The sequence below is a fragment of the Oryza brachyantha genome, chromosome 3 (assembly GCF_000231095.2).
Source record: "Oryza brachyantha chromosome 3, ObraRS2, whole genome shotgun sequence".
Taxonomy (NCBI): Eukaryota; Viridiplantae; Streptophyta; class Magnoliopsida; order Poales; family Poaceae; genus Oryza; species Oryza brachyantha.
The window spans coordinates 26555892-26576167 of record NC_023165.2 but is presented as its reverse complement, the minus strand read 5'-3'; positions in this window follow the sequence as shown (position 1 = coordinate 26576167).

The window sequence follows — 20276 nt, the reverse complement described above, 5'->3', positions numbered from 1 at the left end:
AATGTTGTCAACCACCGTATCATAAACTCATTCGTTTAACCATCAATATTCATTTCAGTATATCTTTATACCAGCTCACTTCTCTGTAGACCCTCATGCATCTACTCCACTTTGAACAACATCACTACAACGAAGAACAACTCAATGCCTTAGAGCAAAACTACACTTGAAGTTCCTAGTTTCTCACTCACTCTCCCTTTCCATCCAGAGAGAAACAAATAGTTTTGGCCTATGGAATGGGAGGCATTAAGACCTTTCAGAGATCTGGTTCCTGCTTCCCACTTAGTGTAACGAAACCACTATGACTTGAACTCCTCGGTGGGTCCTAGTCCCTAGCAATTCAAGAAAACACCTTCGATTGATACGATAGATTGGTTGGTCGCATGCAATGCACAGTTCACAAGCATATTATTATGGTAAGCATCTGATTTATTCAGCTACCGTTGGCATACTTGCTGAATGTTGAGGCCTTCTCTTCAATGCATTTGCTGTCAACTTGGTATATACCTGATTTAGCGGCCATTGGTATGCTATAAACTTTCAACATCCACCACACATAAGAAGAACCAACCTGAGTTATTCAACCGAACCTATGTGAATTTGACTTACAAGTTTTGCATCTTCTTCTGGAGTTCAGCTCATAGTTTATAGTAAACATTGCGCAGTACCAGAATACATACTGTGATAAGCTGATCAACAAAGTTCCAACCGAAAACTAATACAGGGCTCATCAATTTGTTTGTATACTTGTTCGAAAGTCATACAATTAACTAGAGTTACACTTCCAAAAAAATAATAATAGTAATAATAAAAAGATTAAAAAAAGGATCAGCACCACGCTGCAAAGCTTTCAACATAGTAGTTCAATTGTGTTTTGACTCATCAGCCATGATGTACTCCCCAGAAGTCTGACTATTATATTACTTATATTTTGAAACTGATGTTTATGTGACTACCGTAGTAGTTTAAGAATCACGGGTGCTTGTTTGAGTTTTTATAAAAAGTCAAACGGTATATTAAAAAAATAATTTGTCAATAAAATTTTTATATACGTATTTCTAGTGATCTAAAAGTCAATACTGAAAAATAAACTTCAGTGAAAAAACCCTACAATCAACTTAAAATTTAAGATTAAAAAATTAAAATTTAACATATAAGCATAAGCAAGAACGAAAAGATAAGTGTGCACAGTTCTTTAGTGAGGCTTGTGCAAATGATCCACTCATTAATTGTACTAAAACTAATTTAATTATGAAATGCACCGGCATATAACCCAATTTCACTCGTATATACCTTTCCTTACTTCCAACGAATGGCATTCGCAACTTTATCTCGAGTTGTCTAACTAAAATAGCTTGCTTCACGGTAAGGGAAAAAAATATACCCGAGTATTTATTAATTGTCCAGCTAGCCAAATTAATTTGACGCTGGCCTCAACCCCTTCCTGAGAACGAGTACTTTGACAACGAGAGCGTGCATATGTAGTTTGAGAATGAGTGGCAGCAGGAAAGTGTTTCTGTCATGCTGAGGTTGTTTCGGTTCAAGTTTGATAAAATGCCAAATCGAAGGGATACACGGGCGGTGGTTGTAGCAGGCACGGTGTAAGCGTGATTTACTCGTAATTGAGCGTGTGCGCTTGTGAGGCAACGTTCTTACGCTCAGATCCTGCAGAGAGGATGCATCGCAACGTGGCTGTGGGGTAGACTGCGCATGGAACAACACTAATTGGTTACATGGGCTAAGTTTTCTCATGCTGGGTAAATTCTTTTTCACATGTATGAGTACTCTCTTGTCACTGGGCTAGCTAGCCTCCCTCCATCAAGCACACACTATTGTGCTTGAAAATTCTATTTAGATGAGTTTCTTTTTGTTATAGTTAAGCCACACCCTTTTGTTTTGCGTTTTAACCAAGCTGACTTGAAGCTAACATATGAATTCCACCCTCCATTAGTACTGCCTGAATACATACTAGTGCTGGTAAGAAAGGCTTGTCAGGCCGGTTCCCAACCGGCACTAATGAGATTCACGACCCAAAAAGAAAAGATAAAAACAACAAAAAGCAATAAACAGAAAAAAAAAATCAAGAGCTACATATTAAGATCAATGCACAAATCATCGGTGCTACACACTGCAGATTCAATGGTTTACTGAGTCATTTTTTCGTTTTTTCAAGTAAAAAGGCAAACAGTATATTTACAAACAAAAAATAATTTATAAATAAAACTTTATATAAATGTTTTTAGTGATCTAAAAACAAAAAATAACAATAAACAACAAATTTCACATAGTGCTGAGGGAGGAGGCTAGGTGATTGAGACCAATGATTGACTTGGGCGCTCGCCTGAAAGAACCGCTCGGCTCGGCTTAGTGCCGGTTTATCTTAGAAACTGACATTGATGCCATACACATCAGGGCCAGTTTTAAGTAAACTGATAATACTAATTATAATATCTGTTTTTATTATGGACCGGCAATGATCTGAGTCGTCCTGGTCAGAGGGGATGGAAAACTACTACCAGTGTTGGTTTTTGGTTATTCACATAGACGTGGTGTTCTGTAGCAAGGCTATTCTTAGTGTAACATTTTATTGTGTGGTTTCTAATAGTGTGATATCATCAAATCATATTTGAGTAGATAAATAAAATACATGCTCTCAATGCAAGATTTCACTTTATGGTTTCATATGCTAGCATAATACTTAAATATTACATCTAATTGACCAATAAAAATTGATTAAATATGTGGAGATAAAACGAATTACTCTCAGATAAGGTTTTAATCCGGCTCCACGGTCTAGGTAACTGTGCATGCCATTATATGTATCTGCGTAATCACTTTAGTTCAATCCTTCACAGTACTTCTCGTTGGACATGACCACTATATTGAAAAACAATTCAATTATTAACAAGGTTGGTAGTATTGGCTTCTCACACACACTCTCTTGAAACAAATTTTAGCCTTGAAGACGAGAGACATAAAAAATGTGCTATGTTAGATTGACCATGTGGATAGGTCACCTAAATCCATATTTTTATTTTTATGTATGACACCGTTGACTTTTAGAATTACGTTTGATTATTCATCTTATTTAAAATTTATATCTAAATATGCAAAATTATAATGCATAAATAAAGTTTCTATAATGATAAATCATATTATAAAAAAATAATTAATAATTATATAACTTTTTTTTGAATAAAACGAATGGTCAAACGTGGACCTAAAAATCAACGACGTCATATAAAAAAATATGGAGGGAGTACATGGCAATGGAGGTTACCACGATAAACTTTGTTTGGTTAGTTTGAATTACATCAAGACTCAGAGATGTGAACTCATCTTAAGGTAAATGTTCAATTGCTCGCTAGATTGGCATTAGCCACATTGTTTCGTTCAAAGTAAGTATAAATAAAATGACTTGTTAATAATTAAAAATTATTTATTATTAAAAAATTATATGTGTTTGAGTGATCTAAAAGTAAGGGCTGAAAAATAAACTACGTTGAAAAACTGTAAAATCAACTTCAAATTTTAGTTTTCAAATTTAAATATAAACTCCAAAGTTTAAGTTTTGTATCTTCTACGTGAGTTCTTGTTCATAGGTCAAATTAAACATGTACAGACTGTTAGAAATATACGGTCATGTATGGAGTGACCGCGAATACAAATTTGTGGTCATGCGTTGTGCGAGGTGTTTGTTCGTGCTAGACTGCTGCTTCCTCCGTTTTATAACGTAACATGTTTGATTTTTTTGGTTGCAACGTTTAACCATTTGTCTTATTCAAAAAATTATGAAAATATCTTTTATTTTGCTTGTGACTTACTTTATTATCATAAGAACTTTAAGCACGACTTGCCATTTTTTATATTTATACTAAATTTTTGAATAAGACGAATGATTAAACGTTACAATTAAAAAGGTCAAACATATTTCATTACGAAACGGTAGTAAAATTCAGGTGCCAGTATGGAGTCGATGGTTTTGGAATTTGGGGTTTCAGTATGAATGAAAATATAGATTGCTGACGAGATGGATTAACTGATTAAGGAAATTACTCACTCTCATAAAATATTAGTTTAATAATAAGCTAGATTTAATCAAACTTCTAAAATACTTATAACTAATTTTACATTAGAATAAATTTCTAAAAATTTGTGATATTATAACTGTAATTTTCGAGGCAAATCTATGTATATCATTTATTTTATATTTAAATTAAATATTTCAGAAATTACACAATTACATACCCACTCTTATCAATACACACATTTTTTCCTATAATTATCTTTAAAACACTAAACGACATAACTTGACATCAATGAAGTTGCCACAAGTGCCAACTACTCAAATATGTTTAACCACTGTAGTAGTTCACGGGAGATCTGGCCATGTGCACATGATCCTCCAATTATAAATAAAGCTAATTTATGTCATGCATCAGCTAGCATATAACTCACATGTGAAGTCGATTCTCATTCATGTGCGTGTATATATATGTAGCCAACCTCCACGTACCTCTCGGTTGTGACATTTGCAACTTTATCTATTGAGTTGCCCTAGTAAATTAGTTTTTCTACGTGGTACGAAAAATAAATCGTAGTATTATGATTATGCATTCATATCCAACGAAAACTGTTCCTCATTAGTTGTCCAACCAACAAACGTGGATTTAGGTTAATTATGCTCATCGAGAAAATGGACCAACGGATTCGTTGGGAATGAGCGGCATCGAGAAAACAACTTTATCGTTCTGAATTATTTGAGGTGAGTCATGGTGGCTATGAAGCTAGAACAATATACTAGTAACCACATGTTATAGATGGTAAGCTAATGAACGATATTCATGGCAACATTTCTCTACCGGGCACTGGACTCATGTAGCACATAAATGTTGGTGTTTCTATTATACCTGGAGCACTATGCATCCCCTGTGGGGGAGAAACTAGGGACAGTAGGCAACATGTCTAAGTTTGGTTACCATGTTATGAAGGCTTGACATCAAGCTGATCTTATTTTCTATCGTGTGAAGATAAATATTGCGTTCTGTCTTCGATGGCTGCACATACAATTCTCCGAAAGCTAATTGGCCAAGTTATTGAAACAAAATATTTGCTTTACGTTTAAGAAAATTGCATTTTCTAGAAGAAATTACTTTTATCGTACCACTTGGACCATTTGTTTAAAACAATTTGTTAAGTTTACTTTTAAAACATTTAATTTGTCCTTGTAATCAAATTAACAGTCCGTGATATTTAATTTATTTTGCTAAAAAAACGATGTACATGGCCATCAGCAATAAGCAGGATTTGTTCCGTCATCTTTCTGTTTATGTTTGTACTTCTACACCAAAATTTAAATTTTTAACCTTAAATTTAGAGTTGATTTTGAGGCTTTTTCATCAAAATTTATTTTTCAACATTGTCTTTTAGATCCCTAATAAATACATATATATAAAAGTTTTATGCAAAAACTATATTTTTACAAATATGAAGTTTAGTTTACCATCACCCCTTTTAAGTGGCCCCTTGTCAATGCTGTCCGGTTGGACCCGTGGTGGCGGTTTAATGTCTGGTTCATCGGTCTTTCGAAGAAACCGAACCGTGCTGATCTCTTGCTCGAAATTGAAACTAAATTACCTCAAACGACAAGACATTCGACAACTTATTGATCAATGATGCAACCATGTCCGCCAATGCGACGGCATTTGATCCGAACGAGGAACGAGTGGCGTGCCGCACTCTGGAAAACACACGCTCACGTTCTTGTTGTCACCAACTCATCACGCCCTTATATGTTCGCTTTTATTTATACTTACAAATCAAAATTTAAATTCTCAACATTAAGTTTATAAATTTATAGTTGATTTCAATATTTTTATTGTATTTTATTTTTATCCAATGCCTTCGGATTTTTAAGATCATGCATATAAAACTTTTATTTATAAATTATTTTACATTTGTAAATATGTAATTTAGCTCTTTTTACCCATCATGTACTAGTTTTCTCCCGATGACCTGCAACCAGGGTCAACGCACCCGGTAGGCAGGGTGGGGGCATCCGGTACAGCCACGACCCATATTGTTCATATACCATTATATCCTGCTGTAATATTGTTGGTTAATTCTAAGACGATCATCATGTTGCTAAATTGTACTATCATTAGGGGTATTATTTAATGGTATTTTTTTTATCATCCTTAGCATATATCTTGAGATACTAAAACTTTTTTAAAATTCTGTTACATTAAGGTATCATTAACGTATCGTACGTTAAGATACTAAATTCTTCACTGAAAATACAATAACTTGAGTTACTTTTTAAGAATGGTAAAAAATCTCATTGTTGGAGCTTAAAGAACGCTTGATCGCCTTGAGAATTCGAGGTTAGGAGTTGTAATTTAAAGAAGTTAAATCATTTTGTGCCAAAAATTTATGTTCTAAATTTGGATTAACTAATATTTAACAGTTCAATGAAGTCTTGCTAGCAACTGAATCACTCCTGAGCATCACTACCATGAGTTGTGTTCATAGCTGTACGTTTTTTACATCTATTAACAATTTTTTTAAGATATCAATTGTGTTTCAAAAGTTTATTTACAAATGATAGGTTTACTATTATTTTTTGTTTACGGCTAAATGTATGCTGCAAACATTATTGCTTAATTTTAAATGGGTGGTTCCATAATAGAGTATATGTTTTCCCTTAATTTATTAATTGTACTCTGTTCTTTACATGATTGCAATATAGATATAGCATTTATTATGTTCGGTTGTCTTTATCAATCATCTCTTTGGTGTGCGTGTGACTATCCCGAATTTGGTCCATAAGGACCCTCCCTCCCCACACTTTGTAGTTGGAGCAATTTTATTATCCTTGAAGAGGTAACAATAGGTACCACTATTTTTTAAGCAAGAAAATAATGGTATCTAAGGATGAGAAAAATGCTCTTGTAGTAGCCAGGTGTGTTTGTATGGAGCTCCATCAGCCAGCAAAGGGGCACCACACTCTACATGGGTACTTTGATCACTTGTGCTGCTCTATTTAATTAGCTTGCTAGACACTCCAGTAGATAAGAATAACAAAGGCACAAATTATGAGACCTCGTTTAAACCTGATCTGCTCTTGTCGTCAGAATGAGTGGCATCCAAGGAGTACATGAGAAATATGACTGGCGTATTCCATCGGAATGAGTGGCATTGGGAAAGCACCTCAGACGAGTTCTCCAGTCTGGAGTTAACCGAGACGGTAATGACGCTCAAGCAGCATCCAAGGAACAACATGTGCTAAGATTGATGCAAGTCGTTCGGAAACCAACTGCACTAGGTTGTAGGTTAGCGTTGGAGCAAATATGTTAGGCCAGAACTGAAGCAGAGTCTGTCTGTACACTGCATGAGCTAGTTGGGATCGAGGTATGTTTGGTTCTCCGCGTTGCTACAAATTAATTTAGTGTAGCATTAGTTATGTTAAATTGGTAGGAGGAGTCAGTACGCTGAGGCGGGAGTATTGCAATCAATTTGATATAAAAAAAAAGTAATGTAAGAATTTGATATACTACTTAGGTGTTCATGCGTTGTAATGGAAATAAATCATGTATCAGCAGTAAATTATATAGTGTAACAATAAAAGAAAGTGATATTGCTTTCTAATATCTACTCTCTCTGTTTTTCGTTGACGCCGTTTTTTATTTACGTTTGACCCTTTGTCTTATTTATAAATTTTGTCCAAATATACAAAAATATAGATCATACTTAAAGTTACTTAGTAATAAATCAAATTATAATAAAAAATCAATAATTATATAAATTTTTTGAATAAGAGGAAGGGTCAAACGTAGATCAAAAAGTCAATGACGTCAAACCAAAACAATCAGAGAGAGTAATTTTTTTCTTCTGAAATCATTAACAGAAATACCATTGGGGTAACGTCCTTGAAAAAATATAGTGGAAAATTTAAAAATGCCCTTTGTGGTTCGAGAATCAGACGAAAACCAAGTCCCTTGGGACTATAGAACAACATTACAGAGAGATACAACAAACAATTCACAAGATGTAGATGAACCCTACATTCAAGCTGTTTACATGACATGCTTGCAATACATGGGCGCTTCGTGAGTTTTTTTTGGAAAATTACAAGGATGCCATTATAATTTTGTAAAATAGGATGTATGCCATCATGACCCACGTATAACTAACTCATGCGAGTCCCACATGTTATTGGGATACTAATGACATATCTTTAACTTTGCGAGGTTATAAGGACACATTTGAAAAAAAAAATTATCACACAACGTGCTTATAACAAGGTTGACAATTGTAACACGCAATTACCGAGGTTAAAATGCACCGGGTAAAACATACCACTCGAAAAAGGCAAACTTCATTGATTGGTCTCGACTTCCAGACTCAAAAATATAAATCAAATAAAAATAATATATAGATTCTCCATGGAAAATTCCTTGGTTCAAGTAACGAATAAACAAGCCCAAATTTAACTTGCAGCTTGTCCATTCCAGCAGGACACTCATGCCCTGTCTATATATACCATTCTACAGCAGAACAAGAATTAGCTGTACAGTTTATAGGAACGAGTGACAACAGGGAAATGTTTTATCGGTTAGGCGTAGCCGTCGACATCCACGATGATTTCGCACGGGCTGCCCCAACCATCCAGGCAGGGTCAGTGTGACTATGTGTTTGGCCCAATTTGGAGTCGATCGTTTGGTTTTGTTTAGAAAATGTTAAACGACGTATTTATAAATAAAAAATAATTTATAAAAGAAAATTTTATATGTGTTTTTGTGATATAAAAACTAAGTCTGAAAAATAAGATGTGATAAAAGAAATTTAAAATTAACTGTAAAAGTTGAAAAATTTAAAGACTTATAAGTATAAAAAGAAGTGAAAAGACAAGGATGTTGATTGTCGTCGACACGTGAAGCTAACCAAGCCACCAAGCTGATAGAATGTCTGATCAGTCCTGCCTGAAAGCTGATGTGTAGTTGTACACATGCCATACATATCATCGCATAACTAAATGCTGTCTTTGAGCTAGGTTTGATCGCTATTTGTTCGTTCTTGCAATTAAGCAGATAGATATTGTCTACAGTTAAAAGAGCCCGATTGATATCAGCACACACTGGATGAGTTCATTGTGTAATCAACTCTTGTGCAGGCAGAGTTTGTGAAGATAAAGATGGATGGATGCATTTAGACAACTGCAAATGGACCACTGCTGACGTCGATCTTGACTTCCAACAACGGTGCCTTATGGTGCAGGATGCCTACCACATCATTGACGCTACAAAGGGACAACCAAAGGCGAGGTTTTCATCTATAGTTTCATATATTAACAGCTTCATCACATTCATCCGGTCAGTATATCACCATCAAATTCTATATTGATCAAGAATCGATGATTATGTTATGAGCAATTTTACGATTCTTAAGGTACTAAATTTTACACTAAAATTTTAGTATCTCTCGGTACCTACTCAATAACTATAAAAATATTGTTAGGTTATTAGATCTTGAGTTTAGAATCTCGCATTTAGGTGGCCTATTAACATTGGGGCCTAATTGATAAAGCCATATCCAGAATAATAACTACTCCATCCCTAAGAAATGGGATCCAGTGATGTATTGCTTATGAGATTTGCTCCGGTCCAACAAAAAGTACATCGAGGTACCGGTACCTCGAGGTACCAAATCATTTTCCACCATTAGATTTAGCTAAGTACGATATGCACTGTTAGATCCAACGATCAAAAACGATTTGGTACCACAAGGTACCGGTATCTCGAGGTATTTTTTATTGGACCGAAGCAAACATCATTACTTATACAGTATGTGTCATTAATATATGGACTGATGCTTAGTCTTGAGATGTCAAGAATTAAACAATATTAATGTTGTGATGCGATGTGCTAGGATAACATCTATGCATGCAAAATGTTCCAAATATAGGCCATGCTACTAATTTGAGACGTCGAGGAAATAAGAAGACATTATTAATGTCCTGATGAGATATAATAGGATAAAAGCTAATTAAAGAATGATAAAGAAGATTAGGAATGGATCGTCCAAACACTTCTTCTATAGCTCTATATAAACACCTGTGAGAGGATTGCCCATCAAACATAGGGAACTACGGAAAGGGTTAGCTAAACGCTTAGCTTCCCTCTGGCTGTGAATCTGAATCTCCAAAAAGATGGCGCTTCTAGGCAAGACTAATTGCAAGGCTGCCGTGTTCTTGGCAGCCCTCATGGTCATGGCCACTGTTTTCTCATCTTCTCATGCTTCTCAAGGTTCGGTAATGTAATTTCGTTCTGCAGTCAACAAATCCACACAGATATTATATGTTTTCATAGTGTCTTTTAGTTATTATTATTAAAATATTAACTTATTAAGTAGGGTAATTTTACTATTACTCCTTCTATATTTTTTTATATGATACCGTTGATTTCTAGTTTCACGTTTGACTATTCATTTTATTCAAAAATATTATTATTGATTATTTTGTTATAATATGATTTATTATTATAAGAATTTTAAGTATGCCTTATAATTTTATATATTTGGATATAAATTTTTAATAAGACGAATGATCAAACATATATGTAAAAGTCAACGGTATCATATAAATAAATATAGAGGGAGTATTTAAAAAAAGCACCTGATGTACCGAAAATTTGATACCTTAAGTTATAAAGCAACCGGAAGGATAGTAAAATTGACGTATTAAATATGGCTAATGAATCACATAACATCCATGGTCTAACCACTGGCTGCACAATTCGAATTTTTTAGATGTAGGCGAGGAGAAGATGGTGTGTGCGCGGCTACGAGGATGCAACACAGGCATGTGCATGGGCTATTGCCGAGTGCTCGGCTATCAGGGAGGCACCTGCAGACACAACGATCCTGATCTATGCTGCTGCCCGTACTAATTAACGTGCCGGACAATCCAATGACAAAATGCCATGAACATGCATATGTGTGCGTCGATATCAGTGGGACGACACATGGTAAACTAGCTTCCAGCTTCTGTCAGATAATAAAAACTAAGTGCTGCCCATTCTTTTTGGCTTATACCTGTTTTCATTAGCACGTTTTCAAACTGCTAACCGGGCGTGTTTCGTACTCAAATTTTTATATATTTGCTAAAATAAAATAATAACTAATACTCAATTAATCATCATCACCAACACGGCTAGTTCAATTATATTCCATATTTTGGGTGACGCATCCAACCACTGACACTCATGAACAACCAGCCGTTGCCCAAGCTCAAGAGTTACGTTTATTTGCTAATAACAGTTAAACGAATTTGCGCCGATGAGAACTGTATTTTTCTCCCTTGTCATCTCTTGCCAGTTGCCACAATGCCAGACTGCGTTACTGCCAGGCCACTGATTCTCAATTCTGCATCCACTACTTCAGTATTACCATGAGGAAATGAGTTAATATCTCTCACAACAGAATTATTCCCACAATGCAGTTTTCCGGTCTACACTCCATCCACAAAACACCAGCACAGTTTTAACACGACACGTGTTTTACCCTTTTGTCCACTATTGACGATCCTCGTAGCTGTTTATCAACTACTCCATGCGTCAAATATGTTCAGGCTGAGTTCATCTATCAACTCCGTCCACAAGTTCATTTTCTATTAGCATGTTTTCCGAACTACTAAACAGTATGTTTTTAAAAAATATTTATATAGCAATTTTGCTTTTAAAAAAATCAAATAAAACCATAATTTCAAGTTCAAAATAATGAATACTTAATTAATTAATGATACGCTAAGGGCTTACTAGCTTGTTTTGCATTTCATAAAGTTGCCATAGCTTTTTGCTGAATAAAACTCAGCCTTACAGTTATTTTTGAAGAGATTAAGGTTCAGAGAACGTAGGGTTGTGATAGGAGATGGGGAAGAGATTAAGGTTAAGAGAATAGATGGTTGTGATGGGTGGGGATTGGAAAGTATGCGAGAAAATTAAATTATCGATGGTTATCTTTGATTGAGATAAGTAGGTGGCTCAAGATGTTCTTATAAATTTAAACTCTAGATGCTCTTATATTTTTAGACAGCAAGAGCAAAAAGAAAAGAGTTGTTTTCCATGTTCGTTTTCACTCAAACAGTGCAAGATTATAGCTCGGTTGTTAGCACATACTTCCCAAACTACTAATTATTGCATTTTTTGTAAAAAAAAGTTTCTATATAGAGGTTGATCATCTCATATTTTTAAAGTAGAGTTTTAACTTTGTAGTAGTTAACTCCATTATTTATATCATAAAATAGCTATCTACCAAAAAATCAAATATTTGATAGTAGAAACAATCTATGCCTTTATTTCTTCCAATCAATAAATAAATTTATTCATACTACTGTATCAACTATGGCTGGTTGAATAATTTGTCCTATTGATATTAACACTATAAATTGTATCTACATTGAGATCATTCCCCGGTGTGAAACTAAAATAGATGTCCTTATCATACTATATAATAATAATAATCAAATAATATATATATATATATATATTATTATCATAAACATTTAAAAATAATATTTATATAAAAATATTATACATGTTACCTTAAAATTTGGGGATCCAAAGCACTCGCACTATCCCCCCCAGCTAGCCCTAAAAGAGTCTGTTTGGGGAGCTTTTCCTAGCTGCAGCTTTTCGCAGAAGCTGCTTCTGCCAGAAGCTGCCCCAAACGGTCCACAGCTTCTGAGAATCTGTAGTTACAGATTCTGAAAAATGAACTAAGAATCCAGAATCTGGAGAAGCTGGGTTTATGAGCTTTTCCAGATTCTCAGAAGCTGGCTACCAAGCAACTGCTTCTCAGAATCTAAAGCTGCACCAAACAGGCCCAAAATATGGTATATCAAGGTTATTTATAAAGGATGATAAACAAAACTCAAATTTCATACCTTTAGGTATTATGTATCATGAGATAGAGATACTTTTCTCAAGGAAGGTAAAGTTGCTCTTAAAGTATAAGCACTTAAAAAGGCATAGCTTTCTGTCACCATTGCATCATGCAAGCTGTGTATGTACGTTTCGCTTTACATATTAAGAGCAGGCGAGCCGCAAGCATCAACGAATATATGATGATACTTACATCAGTTGGGACATGTTCATTAGTTGCTCTCCGTGAGAATGAGAGGCACCGGGAAGGATGCCAAGCAGGCGGCAGCAATATGTTGGACGGATTGCCACCAGAACGCTGCAGCCAGTGCTCTCGCCGTAGAATGGCTGCTCTTGTTACTGCCAGTGGAATAAATGTAACTGTGTTTTAGTTCCAGCTCTCTCATGATCGACAAGGAACGCCAGTGAACCAATGTTATACCGTTGACGAAGAATGTACGAGTTGCTCAATTGAAAAGCTTAGTCTCTAAGAAATTGGGTATGTGGTCAAGCTGAGAACTTGAATAATGAACTCAACTGTATTCGAGCTTTAGATATTAAAATGATAGGACATTTAAGAGTATGGAAAAATTCTTAAATATATACTTACTTTTTTACGACTTTACTTGTTTAATTAAGGAAAATTACATAAACCACCTCAAATATCATCTTCAGTTTGATATTTCCCCTATAAAATTATTTGTTATAAATGTCCTAGTCATAATTAAAGTAATACACATAGTCAGAGATAAGCCGCGGTCTTTGTTCATGCTGGTTAGGCTTGCTTGAGTTCACCGAAAGATGGGTTGCTGTGTATGTCTTATTGGGTTTGGCATCAAGTTTTTATCCAATTATTTAAGATGTGAAGATGAGCTCGATGCGACACTGTGTTGTTGAAAAGGAAAATGTCTTTGAGAACATAGGTGCAGAAGGATGTTGACTTCTTTGTAAATAAAAGAGAAAATATTTTCTGATATTTTTGATAGCTATAAGCTATTTAATGGTATAAACTATGAAATTGACTATAATGAAGTTAGAAATCTACTTTAGTAAGGTAAGACGATTAATTTTTATATGTGTACTTTCTAAAAAAATATATCATTTAGCAATTCTGAAAACATGTACAAAAGTCGATGAACAAGTCAAGAATAATTTGTGGAAAAGAACACAATGTTAGTATACTATGTCTTGTGTTCTACCGGATCGGACTCAACTAAGAGGTGATTGTTTGACTTTTTTATGGAATAAGCCAAATAGCATATTTGCAAATGAAAAATAATTTATGAATAAAACTTTTATGCTTGCCATTGTGTGTATATCTATGTAATGTTCACCCATGCAAGACATCACCCGAACAATATTACTTCTGCTCGTGCGAGACTCGGAGTCTCTTCTTTTGGGTACATTGCAATTTGCAAGTAAACAAAGTATGTCTATTCAAAGGATTATAAGCCCATAATCCATGAGTTACATATATAAACCGTCCAATAAAAATGTTATTCTCTCACCAGTTTGATCCAGCTTTGTAGTCTTGCTTCTACGTATCGGAATGAACGGCATCAGGAGCAAGCATTTGTGGACATGATCACTGGCAATCACGAAAATCTTCATTCAACAACATTGACAATATCAGAAACGGATGGATGGAATACTTGGTCTGCATTTGGGATCGGTTAACGATTGATGTTGTAAATTAGTTGTGTTATATAGACTGTAATTTAGAAGTGGAGTAGTACAAGACTGCTAAGTGTAGTAATGTAGTATATTGTGACGTGCACTGTAATTTTCACACACGGAGGTATGGAATAGCATTTTGGTGTGTACACTTTAATTTAGAGGAGTAGTATAAGAACTAGAAGTATATACCCTCTGTCCAGGTTGATCGTCGGCTAAGTGAAAAGGAGATGTTCAGAATTGATCGGCGCTAAACCTTCTAGTTGTTTGGTTTTATTGCGGTTATTGTTTTCACACACTGGCTTTTCATTTTCTATGCAAGGCTAGACCAATCAGTTCACATGTAAGGAAATAAACTATGCAAAGAATCATTTTGAGTCACAAAGCTCAACGAAAAGAATCATTTTTTGCATCATGGAGTAAATGGACCGTAACTCCTTTTTGTGTCCTTCGTCTCGCAGTTGAGAAGAAATACGTCCATCAAATCCAGATATTAGGCACCAACCTAATGCATAGCTATTAGCTTTCAGTTAAAAGCCAACTTCATGCATGATTAATTGATTAGCTCTCAGTTCTGTTTCATATTTATAGGAGTAATTATGTATCATATTTTCTTTAGTGTCTTTTAGGTACTTTGTACCTCAACATACCTAAATTTAAAGGATAAATTTCGAGATGTATTTTTAGTGATGATAAAATTGTCCTATTTATATATGATCCCAACACAGGCAGCTACCCACGAGTTCAATCGATTCTATGATTGCTGTAGTGGTGATCCAAATTACCAGCTAGGCTTAATTTCCCCGGCCAGTGGCTACAACTTTGAACTACCAACACTACAAATCATAACTCTACTACGAATGGGTGACATCCGGAAGCTAACCGGGAGTAGCAAATCCTCATAGCGTCCAAGGAGTTCCAGTAGTTTGCACACGTTACTTGTAGTGATAGCTACACCGAGATGGCAGAGCCAGCGCAACATCTCAAGTCGCATTATCGCAAGAATGGGATGGATGTCTGCTGATCGTCTAGTGTGCTTCAGGTCATCCATATGCATTCTGCAGCGCGGCGGCACAGCCATTTCCCGTTTTTCTTGCACTCCGACTCGAATACAAGTCGGCAACTTGGTTGACTATGGATGTACGGTACCTATGGGTCTAACGGATAGGGGTGAAAACAGGTCGGATCTGGTCAGATACATTTCCATATCTAACTCATTTTTTTAATTCGGAATCGAGTACGGACAGTGCAGATAATATATCATTTGTCTCAAATCCTAACCCATATTTTTCTCAGAATTGGATTAAGAAATGATATTTATTTTTACCTCTAATTAATACATACATACATACATACATACATACATACATACATACATGTGTGTGTATGATTAGAATATAAAAATGATAATTTAAGTAAAAATATACGATACTAGATACTACTGTACAATAGTGAATAACTCATTTTTTTATCATATTTATATGAGGACTCATAATATATTTTTCATGTTTATATGTTGAATTATAATATATTTTATTCCATATTTGATAATATGGGATCGATATGTGGGCATATATAGCTCTTTCCATCCTAACCCATATTTTTTTTGCGGATTCAAGTTCGAACTTGGATACTACGGGTATCTATTTTTGTTTCCCATATTCTTCCCACGAGCCTCAGGTCGGTCGGGCGTGCGAAAAATACCCGTACCATTTTCATCCCTACTAACAGTGGTTCTGCAATACTATTTACACATAGACGAACTAACCGTTTATTTTTTTAAGAATAGATTAGATCAATTTATGCTATCAACTATTATTAGTAGTAGAATTTTTTTGTTGGTATTAAAAATATAAAATTAACGGTCAAGACTATTCTAATGATGATAATACTAGCAATATAATACTGTCAATAGAGAACGTTGTACTCATGACTATACTTTCTGAGCGTACATGAGAGATTTGTACGCAGGAGCCGTGTAACATAGAGTTCTTAACTCGTAAGCACGATATTGTTGTAGGATACTATAATTAGTACAGAGCAGTTAAGCAGACATCAAAACGAAAATTTTTTATTAAATAAATATTTTAGCAAGTATTTTATTACTAAACCACCATGCAAAATTTTTTCAAAACTGAATCTTTTGACTGCAGGCGTGGCAAGACAACGCTGTCACGCAGGCTTGTTGGCGTGACATGGCGTGACAACCTTGCCACACCATTTTCAGTGGCGTGGCAACAAGACAATGCTGCCGTTTTGTCACGTCAATTTTGATGCCATGGCCAAAAGGTTCATACAGCATAAATATTTTCGCTGGAGGTTTAGTAATAAAATTATTTATTAAAAAGGTTTAAAAAATAAAAAATTTCTATCAAAACAGATGCGCATGTGTCTATGCTAGTAACTGATTTTATTTATGGCGACGGATCGGCCCCATTACATGGTTTTTTTTTTCATCTTTAAGAAGTATGTCGACGAAGTATAAAAATTTTTTATATCAACAAACATATATTATATCTTAAATAGATACTAAACTTTTACATAAAAAAGGTATCTCGAGATATTTTTTAATGATGGTAAAAAGAAGCTCATGTTACATAGTTTGGCTTCCATCTTTATTAAAAAACAAATATCATTAAATAAACTACCACGAAAAACCATAAATTAACTTTATAATTATATTTAAAGTTCAAATTTTAGCATATAAACAGAAGCGAAAGCAAAACGATGGTAGCCTTCATTTTCTTAAGAGGCAATTTTAGATACCCATAACATGTGCCAAGCTAGTACTACATTGTATCCTGTGTACGACATGCCGACGTGTACTGCATATGCACCTTCATGATTTCTATGTTCTTTTTGCTGGATGAAGATGAAAATTTTTCAACTTTTGTGATACATATTTAATAATATAAATAATAAAATTATCTACTACGAAGTTAAAAATCTATTTTAAAAATATGATACGATAAACTTCTATATATAAATATTTTGCGAAGAATATACCGTTTAGTAGTCTGATCATCATCAATCTTCTTTCTTGCATAACCTCTGAAGCTCTCTCTCTATATCATACATGTCATCACTAGCATTTTTCTCTTGAGACCAAGCGCATACATACCCTGCAAGTTTCTCTACCGGAATGAACGGCACCAGGAGGAAGGCGAAGCAGATGGCTGTGGACGGCTGATTAGCGTCACCACCCCTAAGCATCTGTCACCGCCGCAATCAAACCGCGGCCGCTGCATCGACAAACGGGTTCATCGTCAGGGCACGCCGTTCAGTAAAATCACGACGGGTCATGGCGAAGGATGTGACCATAAAAGCATACCAAGCTGTGGAATTTTGAAATGCATGTCTGTCTGGCTGACAGAATGTATGCTTGGCATCCAGAGATGATGAATATGTGGATGCAACGGTGACACCGGGGCATCGAGTCACAAAGTTACACGTGAAAGAGCTGCTGTTACAGCTTGTACCGATTGACTTTATTTTAAGGATTTTTCTTATCCTTAAAAAATATGTTAAGGTAAAAAAATTAATACAAAGTTCGGATACCGTTAGTACCATGTATCTCGATGTATAAAATTTTTACAATGCCGCTATACATACGACCCGGACGTATGATCCATGTACGACTGGAACGCCTGCGCACTAGCGCGGAGCCGTGGCTCGTGGACGGAAAGAGCTGGCCTCCCGTCTCCGCCGTACACGTATGGTACGCCTGGGTCATACACAAAGCATTTTCGAAATTGTTACACTAAAAAATATGTTATCTTGATATACTTTTTCAAAGATATTTAAAAATCTCTTATTTAAAATGTTTTTAGGATAAATCCAAACGGTAAATCCTTGCTTTAGTCCTGTAGCATAAGATTAAAATTTCTCTTATGGCATCGAACTGGAGGACGTCAGTACTAAAATGTATTATATATTTTTAGTTTAAAATTTGGTATTTTCAGTTAATTTTGTATTTTGAGGTGATTTTTCAAGGATGCGAAAATTTCCTGTGTCATAAATCCCAACGGTAGTTTTGTTAATAGAAAATTAAGATCAGATTTTACTTTTGGTCACTTCTGCCTTTCAAAAGTGACATTATATGTTTAATTCGATTTCATTAATTTCTTTCACCATGTTCTTATTAACTCTTTCCTGTATATGTAAGTTATTTGCTATTTCACATATGTTCCTTATTGACATATGTTTTTGTCTTTTTTTTACTTGTGTCATAATTTCCATGGTGTTTTCTTTCATGATTAAAATTGATGATCAAATGTTTTTCCTAGTTCTCCTTTGCTACACTAAAACTTATAAAAAAAATGTACCCGTATATGCACAATTATAGGCATCAACAATTTAATTCCGATGAGTAAAGTACACCCACCACTCCATCTGGTACCTCTAATAAACTCTGGAAGGTTGTGTATTTTGTCATCCACAGATGAATTTAATTTGTGCTGGGGTGGGGAGGTGTGAGTAATGAACTTCTAGTCCTCTCTTGCCTCTTCATATATATGATGCTACTCTAGTGAAATGTTGCCTCTCAGTCTCGCAGATGATCACTCTCTTGCTCGTATTATCTCATTACTTATGTGGATGAATTTTACGGTTTTTGAAAGGTACCCCTCTGAGACCATAAAATCATTCATTCAGGTATGGTTAGTGTACTGTCAACCATGAACACACCAAGCACACATATGCTATATATTGCCACTAATGCTACATATTTAACATTTTCCATATTGATACGCTGATCATCCCAAGTTCCAATCAGGCTTACATATGCGATATGCGTGTGTGCACGCGTGTTAAGCATGGGCGGCGTCTGGAAGCCATTACGGAGTGTCACGGAAATTCTTCGTCTACCGAATTCCACTAGTTTGCCTACGCGATTCAGAATGAGAGCTCTGAAACCCCGTAGCTTCGGTTTCGGAGGCTCTTGGTTAAGCATGGCCGGCATTTGGAAGCCATTACAGAGTGTCACGAAAATTTTTCGTCCACCGAATTCCACTAGTTTGCCTAAGGGATTCAGAATGAGAGCTCCGAAATCTCGTAGCTTCAGTTTCGAAGGTTCTTTGCAGTTTTCAGGTTCCAGCTCGGAAAAGCATGTTGATCTTAAATACTTATACTTAAATCATTCAAGTACATAATACTATATGTTATGTTTGTAACGGGATTCAGAGTCCATCTCAGAAGTACGTGTGGATCTTAAATACTTATACTTAATCATTCAAGATACATAATACATGTTATGTTTGTAACACACTCCAAAACCCGTATTAATCCGCTCTATACATTGAACGGAACCACATTCACATAATATGTTATTTACACTTTTGTACTTATTTTGTGTACAAGGGTTAACCCAGGAATACCATGGTTAGAGCACGAAGGCTTATAGGAGAGTCTCTCACCCAGCTAAACTTCTAAAGTGATACTAAACCACCACTACATATTCACTTCTGAGCCATATGGGCCAACCCACGCTACTGCTAAGCTTCAAACGGGTTGGAGTGTTACAATTTTCTATTATAACATATATAAAAATATCAACAAACATATAATTTCATTGAAGTATTTTTCAAGGTTATCAACGAACATATAATTTCATTGAAGTATTTGTCAAGGTTAATCTATACTTATAATCTTTATACTTCTTAAATAAATATTTTAACAGTTATTTAT